This window comes from Manduca sexta, unplaced genomic scaffold, assembly GCF_014839805.1.
Source record: "Manduca sexta isolate Smith_Timp_Sample1 unplaced genomic scaffold, JHU_Msex_v1.0 HiC_scaffold_3458, whole genome shotgun sequence".
Taxonomy (NCBI): Eukaryota; Metazoa; Arthropoda; class Insecta; order Lepidoptera; family Sphingidae; genus Manduca; species Manduca sexta.
In genome coordinates this window covers 2,463-11,540 of record NW_023594528.1, presented here as the reverse complement: position 1 = coordinate 11,540, position 9,078 = coordinate 2,463, and the positions used below count along the sequence as shown (strand labels likewise).

Sequence of the window (9,078 nt, the reverse complement as noted above, 5' to 3'; positions counted from 1 at the left end):
CGCGGGCGACGCAGGGTTTTCTGGGAGGACGCGGAACAATTCTTCCCTCAATTCGGTGCCCGGCGGGCTTGCGAGCTGCGGCACACAAGGCGCAGTTGAACTTGTCTGCGCATTGCCGGGCTTTGTGGCCCGGCTTGCCGCAGCGGTAGCACAAATCACTACGGTCAGTAGAACCGTCGCAGCTCCCTCGCACATGCCTTTCTCGAGGCAACGGTAGCAACGCATAAGCCGCACCTCGAGTACGGTCACTCGTGCAACGACCCAGCCTATTTTAAGACGGCCCGCTTTTATTTTTTGGGCCGCCTTGGTAGGCACCTTGGCCCAAACGGCACCCATGCCGGATCTGTCTGGGCGGACTTCCCCAACTTTAATCGCCTCCGCAGCGCACCCGCCAATGCTAGATAAGGCCGCCTTAACCGTCTCGGAGGTGGCCGCAAAGTCCAACCCCGAGATCCGCAGCTCCGAGCACTTGGTGGGCCGGGAGACAACTACATCCCCCGAGTCCCCAAAACATTCCCTCAGCCGCGCGGGGGAATCGGCCTTCTGCTCGGACTCAGCCCCGGGCACCTCGTATAGCATGGCACCCGTGGCTGCATATTTAGGCCTGAGTCTGTCGATTTGCAGACCAGACAGGTCCACTCGCCGCTGTGCGTCCGTGAGTACTCCAGCGTACGTCAGCCCCTTCTCAACGGCCGCTGGTGTCAATGATATGACTACCGCGGCTGACTTCGGCGGCCGGAGCTTCGGCTCGGAGCGCTTGGACGACTGTCGCGATGCTGCGGGTTTTGGTGCACCGGACTTGGCCTTCTTCTTCCTTCCCACTACTTCGGTCCAGGCCGTATCCATGGACACAGGAGCCGGCGGAAGTGGACTAGGTTCCTGTGGGGCTTGCTGCCCGGGAGGGGCGGGCCTGTTCTTTCCTCTCCCCTTGTCTTTTGTGGAGCTTTGGCGTTCTGTGGTGTCGGCGCCGGAGCGGCGCCCTTCTCGCCTTGAGTACCCTTTTTGGCTACACCTTTGGCTACTTTTACGCCAGATGGCCCGGCAACTGCAACGCAGGACGGGTTGTTAAAGGGAGTGACCAGTGGTGTCAGCACAGGTGGAGTGGGCTGGACAGCTCTACTGCCCTTCGCTTTGCCCTTGGCCTTGGTGGTGGCGGACTGAGGTTGCCCACCAACAAATCCTTCCTGAACTGGGAGCTCCACTTGCGCGGTTTTTGTTTCATGGGCCAGGGGAGGTCTTTGAGCCGGACCCATGAGAGTCGACTCAAGTCTGGCCTGCAAGCGGGCTTCCAGCTGCTCTATGGCGTCTTCAGATGGTCTCGCACACAGAGCCTTCTCAAGTTCTTCTATACGTCGTCTGAGGGAGGCGTTCTCTTCCATCATCTTGCTCATTGCCGTCTCGAGGCGCGCGCTGTGGTCTCTAAGCGCCTTCGTCTCCTGCTCGAGTCGAGCATTTACCGTCGCCTGCGGTTGGTTGACGTATTCGGTTATGGTCTCAGCCACCGAGTTCAGAGCTTTTTGGCTCGTGCCCTTCAAGTTGCCTGATTTGCGCATAATCAGCCGCACGATCTTGCTGCAGTGAGTCAGGTCCTCTCGTAGAATGACTCTCGGTCCGTCTAGCTCTATCGGAGGTATTTCAGGATCTACAGAGGTTTTCAAGTACTCTTGAACCCGTTCTTCCATTTCCTCGTCCCGCTGGATCCGGTGAGCCTGCCGTCTTTGAGTTCTTAGGTCACGTTGTGCCTTGCCCGTTTTGAAGGCGGACCGGTGTCTGTGCCGCTTTCCGAGTCGCTGGACGGACGAGATCGCGACCTCACCGAAGATGTTGCACTTCCGCCCAAAGGCGTCCTCTACGGAGCCTCGTGATAACGCCACTCGTTTCAGGCTCAACGACCGAGGCCGGAACCGCAAATTCAAAATCACCTGCTGAACCTTCACAGGGCTGTACGCCCACATCTCCTCCTATAACTTCTCCTCCTACTATCTTTCTGTCTTCAGGATTGCTCCCTCCGACCTCCGCCCCTCCAGCCCCGGATTCGGGAACCGGAGTAGGCAATCTCGTCAGTTTTTTTTTGGTTGGGTTTTTTAAAATATTTGCATCCATGAGATTCCCACGAGTATGGGGGAAAGGGTGGTCCGCCCAGGCAGAGCCCCCTGTACCTGGGTAAGCCTAGCGTAACCTGCACAGAGTGTCGGCCGGTACTCTGGCGGGGGTCGCACTCGAGACCGAACTACCCATCGGCCATGCATCCTCGCGGTGCGCCGCCGCTTGGGATTCGGGGTCATTTTTTATAGAGGTTTTCTTCCTCGCGGTCCGGGCGGTTAAGCCAAGACCCTCGGTCCGGCAGGAGCGCGAGACATATCCACAGACCTCCACACCGGATTACGATCTACGACGGCGACAATGGGAGAGAGAGTCCCTCCCACTGCTCGGGGCGGGGTGAGCGCACACCGAGCCCGTCGACACTCCCAGGACAGAACCAGGAGCCGCCCGAGGTGGGCCCTTCGGACCAATCGTCAACTAAACGAGACGACGATCGCCGCAACAGGCGACGACCGCCAACCATCTTGTTGTCAGGATATTCGCCGGCGCGCAGATCAGCCTGATCGGTCTGATCGACGCGCCGTTGCCCAGGGTGCACCACGAGGAGGTTTCCTGACCTAGCACCCCATGTATAACTTAACCTGCGCACGGCCTACCAGCTAAAACTCCGCGGTGGCCCTCTTCGGCGCATTTGGGACGGCTGCGGGCTTCCTCTGACGTTGTAGTGTCTAAGTCTACGACCGCAGCCGTCCCTGCGCGTCTCCTATGGGGGGGGGGGGGGGGAATAAAACCTACAGAAAAATGTTATGAAATTTTAATTAGCGTGTTCAAAACAACAGACTCAAGATACTTGGTCCGAAAATAATTCTACAATTGCACAAGTTTTATTCAAACAATAAAACAACGTTCCGCCCTGTGTCACGAAATATCGTCGAAAAATGTAATCAATGCAATACGAGTTATGAAACTTTGTAGAATCGTGTTTTTATTATTCAACCAACTGTAATGTTGACGAATTGTGAGCCAGTTCGAAACAATACAATGTATTTTTAAATGGTGTTATATTGATCCGACCGTGTTGAAACTTGTCCTGGGGTGAGTCCTGTATGTTTCAAACATTATTCCAAAATATCAGAATATTACTAGCTTAAGTCATTTTCTGAGCCATAAGTTACGTGTTTCAATGCAAAAACATACTCAATTGCTCTATTGCTCAGTGGAAGTGAGAGTTAAATTATAAATTTAAACAATTTAAATTAAAACCCGCTGAACGATATAGTAAGTAAGAAAGTTATAAAAATACTGTTTTCGAATAACAACATTATTTGTTATAAACGTAAATCCTTAGTCTAAAAAATTCGATGAAAGCTCGTCCTTGTTGCTCAACAATAATCATTTATAATGCATGCAATGGCTACTTATATATGGAAAGCGATAGCAATTGTCGACTACAACACTTATCATTATCGTTAATCATTTGCAGTACGCCAAGTCATCGGAACCTTTAGCAGTATAACAAGAATGTTAATTCATTAAGCCTTAGGTCCTTCGCCCACGGGACTATTTAACCATATTCAGGTTTCGTGCATTCTTCTCCAACAGAACCTGAAGCATCCAAACCTGGTGAACCTGATCGAAGTGTTTCGGCGCAAGCGCAAGCTGCACTTGGTCTTCGAGTACTGCGACCACACCGTGCTACATGAATTGGAGAAGTATCCAGCTGTGAGTACACCTGCAATGATCTTTACCTTTAATTTTTAGGAAAGTCATACACTTGGAGTGAGGTGGCTGGCGGGATAATGCCCACCGTAGAGTTGCATGTTAGTTTTTTGTTTCTATAGCATTTAATTCCCCTCCCTTCCCCGAAAAATGACATGATAGACGCCACTAGAATAACATATCTCTCTGGCGTTAAAAAAATATCTTATCGCATTCCCTTGCAAAGACTATATTATTATGTTAATTTTAAAATCCCATCTCACCAAACACAAGTACAAAGTAACTTATGGTCTGTTTGTACAAGACAGTAATTTTAATTCGCGTGCCGACCTCGCTATTGGGTCTATTTGTGTAGTGTGTACCTCTGCCTCATTTACCGAGACCCTGAACTTTGAATGTTTGGCGATTACATTGTTAGACTTTTAACGTATTATTGTCTCGGTGTTGTACGCCTATTGGATTAGATAATGAAATAACTCAAATTTGCCGCTGGAGTAGGCTTATAAGGGGCAGTAGTCGAGCTGCCTTCCTACCATGGGCGCTGGAGGGGGTATAAGTAGGTGCACGGGCACCTTACTGCCCAGAAATACATCACAAAAAGTATGTCACTGAATAAATCTGCATCAGTGGTAATTATACACCACTGAGGATTATTTATAGTAATTTATTTTCAAAGTCGCGCAATTTGAATTTGACCATTAATTATTGAAGTTAGTTAAATTATATCACTTCGAGTTTAGGCATTACGGCGTCTTTTTTTTAACGAAATTATCAAATACGAACTTATATCCATTTGCTGAGTTTAAATTGACACGGACAAGCCACGTTTGGGAAAACCTAATGTGTGAGTCAACATTGACTGACGAGCGCCGTATGTGGGTGATATCTTTAATGTATTGTTTCATTTTGAAGTCTATATTAGTTTTCAATCGGAGACGTAGTTGAATTGCGTGCGCTCTTCAACACCGCTCTGAGGTCCCGGGTTCGAATTTCGAGTCGATGTGATATTATTTTTTTCTGCTCATTATCAACCCAGAATCTGTAATTAGTACTTGAAATAGCGATTGGATCACCCTCTATAACATCTTGCAGTGGAACGCACATGGCGAAAAGGGATATTTTAAGCTTTGCTGCTGCCAACACCTTCAGGAATAAAGGCGTGAAGTGCGGTAGTTTTTAAATTTTGATTACTATGAACTTCTGTTTGGTACTTTTCCCGAGTGAGATACATTGCAACTGACGGTAAATGCATGGATCGTATGTCTACAAGGGAAATTGATGTAATCATCATAATATTGTAACCAGCTGATTTAATAGAATTTGAACACGTAGGTAAACAATTAGAGACTACACTCACTCGAGTAACTGGTCTGCTAATTATTATATACCTAGGCTTTGCTATAAACAGACGATATTTTGTGTCTGAACGAAAAAAAAAACGCAACAGTAACTGGTGGCTAATATGCAATAAAGATATTTTATACTATATTTTAAGAAAAAGATTAGAAATACCATTCTGATATGTGGTTCCCATGTTCGTTTTATAATGTGAACATTTCCTTGTGTATTTAAAAAATGAACAAATAAAAATGATGACTAATAACTTGAAATATGTCATTAAAAATATTTGCTGTGTTTGAGGTCAAAAAACGTGATCAAACGGGTATGTTTATTCAAATTAGTGTTTTTGGAAATCAATAAATTCATTTCTGTTTTACTAAACAATAGGATTTCAATATTTATTACTTTTTTGTACACGTGCAGTTGAAAAAATATTTCTAGCATTGAGTTTATGTTAAAACTATCTAAATTGTATTACGTTCGAAGCAGTGGTGGAACGTCCTAGGCGCTACTTTTAGAGGGGCACTAAAAAATGTAAACTAGGAACTTTTAAAATTGGAATTTTATCCTTTCATATTTAAGCGCATGTACCGACATTTAGGGGGTGGGATGCTTGGTTGCATAGTGGGTCTTTTGTTTTGTTGAAATGGCGTTTCTTGTTTCGTTTGGTGCGTTGGGGCGACTAATTTTGGATCCAAAACTCACGCTACGGCACTGATTCTAAAATAAGACAAAAACACTGTAAATATATAATTATATACTGAAGTTATATTAGGTATCTACTATCTACTTATTTTACCATTTCTCTATGTGAATTACTCTAAGGCGTCTTTTTTGGTGCATTTGTTTTGTTTCGTGTACCTACTGAAGTCGAAATTCACTGAGCTCTACTGATTACGTACTTATAATAGTTATTAGGAATTTAATGAGAATACGTGACACAAATCACAATTATAGGGAAATCATGACTTGATTAAACTACCTGTTTTTGAATCACGAATCAAACTAATGATGTTCAATAATCGCAACTGATTTAATGAAGCAAATATTTTTGTAATTTATAAAGCCTATTTATATAACGATGAAACAATATTTATTCATTAAACACAGGAATTTCGAACAAAACAAATTCCTAAAATCTCTTGAGTTTCCTTATGAAAACACACACGTTCTTATATTTAAATAACCGTTGGGTTTATGTTAATATATTTATTATTTATTTTATGTTCAATTATTCTTATCATTAATAAGATGGTACTTAAAATTCTAAGCAGATACTAACCTATTAATTGACGGATAACTGCTGGCTTCCTATAATTACAGCAGTGGTAGGCAGCGGCTTCGCTGTATGCTTTGTATATCCGATGTTCGTGGGTGACTTACTATCAGATAGGGCGTCAGCTCATCTGCTTTCGAGGGTTACAATTTATTACAATAAAATGTATTAAAATTTACAAATTATTTATTGGTATACCCAAATTACAATAGTTTCGTAATACAAGTTATTACGCAAGATATTGAGCGACCTCCAGATTAACAGAGAACATTTGGACTATTTTCCTCTTAACTTTTTACGTGACGCGCATGTGATGAGCTGTCGACATATTCAATGATATCAGATCGCTCCAATTAGACCTTCATGTATCTTTATGGAGATCAAGTGACCCATCGATGGACCTTGACTGCACGTAATCTGCATAATGTAGACAGTAATTCTTAGACGTTAATTACACGCTTCAAATGCAACAAAGACATGCCTTTGTGAATTGTATAAAAAAGTAAATAATTCAGTTTATTTAGTTCATGTTAACAACATAATTCTACAATATTTAAGACAACGTTCGCAGGTTCAAAACCCAAGGTACTACCTCTGACTTTTACAAGTTACTTGTTTATTTGGGTTAACAGTGAAGGTAAACATTGTGAGGAAATCTACATACCTGAGATTGACAATTCTCTATAAGAATTTCGAAGGTATGTGAAATCTGAAAACCCGCACTACGCCAGGGTGATAGGCTAAGGTCTAAATACAGCAGTATAGCAGGCCCCGCTCAGCAGTGGTAGGTATGGTACAGCCAATTTTCTTTCGTCAAACTGCCCCTATACCTTGAATAATAGCGATTTCGCTTAGTTTTACGACTTTGTGTCAAATCTGAGTATCACAGCTACAAATTTCAAAACCACTCTTCTCCGATAGCCTAGTTGGTTGTGGAACGGACTGCCGTTGTACGCAGGTTCAAATCCCAAGGGCACACACCTCTGACTTTTCTAAAAAATGATGTTTGTATTCTTTCACCAGTGAAGGAAAACATCGTGAAGAAACCTGCATACCTGAGAAGCTCTCTATAGGAATTTCGAGGGTGTATGAAGTCTTATCAAATCGCACTAGGCCAGCGTGGTGGGCTAAGGCCAAATCCCTCTCAGTGATAGGGAGGCCCGTGCCCAACAGTGGGCCAGTATATAATACAGTGCTGATATGATTATGACTCTCTTCTCCCAGGGCTGCCCCGAGCTCCTCTCGAAGCAGATCATCTGGCAGACCCTGCAGGGCGTCGCGTACTGTCACCGGCACAACTGCATCCACCGGGACGTGAAGCCCGAGAACATCCTGTTGACAGGCGACGGCGTGGTCAAGCTGTGCGACTTCGGCTTCGCGAGGATGATTAGTGCGTAGTGCTGTTTCTACAGGGTCATTTTGACATTGCATTACTAAATGAAACCACATACTTATCTACTTGGAAATACCAATTAAGTAATAAGTTACTTGAGCCGTACATAGATGTAAATTTAAGTGTAAGTTTTGAACAAAATAAATATTAATAAAATTGATTTTAATTTTACGCGCCCGAATGCCACTACTACTACTCCATGAGAATTCGTCGCAGCGGCATCATACTTTCAGTCAGAAATACACTCACGTACACGCCATATTCGCACTTAACTACAAAATGATAAAAATTAGAAAACTAAAAGCAGGATTTTAGGTAAATATATTCGTAATTAATGGATATTTTTTGGCACAATGTCAGCAAAGATGAAGACGAGTATGTGGTTTCATTTAGTAACAGAATGTCAAAATGACCCTGTATATTCCAACGTATACCAGTCTGGGACTTTTTTATGTCTATCCCTGGTTTATAATAACTATTTTTTATGTTGCGTTACAGGTTAATTCTTATAATGTAAGCACACTACAAGAAAGTCTAAAATTGATTATGAATTCATCGTTTTATTATTATGTTTAATATGATAGTTTCTGATGTACCCATTTTGAATAATCCTTGCATTGCTCTAAGGTGGATTAATAGGCAATTCCTTGGGCATTTTACACTGGCCTATCTTTAAAAGTTTGTGTTATATTATTAACAATAAAAAAGAAATTTGTTCAAGAGAAAATTACTTCTATAACTATTTAACCCAGTCTTCGAATATCTACACATAATCAAACTTTTTTCTTAATAAGACAAACTAGGTCAAAAAATACGTAAATAATTATTAGACAGTATCTTTGACAATCACAAAAGTCTGATATAGTATGATGCATTAAATATTCAGCTACACTTTTCTTTATTCCTTACCCTATCCTATTTCCTGTATCCATACATCCCTTCCCGTTTCCAGGTGGCAGCTGTTCCTCAGAGTATTCCGTCCATACCATGATACCCTTCGGCGTGGACGTCAGGAGACGAGCTAGTAACTATTTATACCAACATTTAACTTACTCGTAGAAATGTTTTGGTATATAGCATTTTAGTTATGTAGTGTAAAGATAGTTAAAAGGGGACGATGGAAGTATAGGACTGGGCAGGTTGAAGAACATTTTTATTGCTTTGAACGCCGAGACGAGCTTGCCGTTCGCATGTAAGCGATTCGACCGCCCGTAAACAGTAGAAAGACAACCAACACATTTAAATACAAATTATTGTTTGGTATTCCACTGCGCTCGCAATCCTGAGACATGAGATGTTAAGTCTT

General features: G+C 43.3%; 1 long non-coding RNA gene across 1 annotated transcript; it reads left to right on the top strand.

Annotated features, from left to right (window-relative positions):
• Positions 1-3,506: 3,506 nt before the first annotated feature.
• Positions 3,507-8,802, top strand: LOC119192975. Its single transcript, XR_005113792.1, has 3 exons — positions 3,507-3,765; positions 7,604-7,769; positions 8,725-8,802. It is a non-coding gene; the product is annotated as an uncharacterized LOC119192975 (long non-coding RNA).
• Positions 8,803-9,078: the final 276 nt, after the last annotated feature.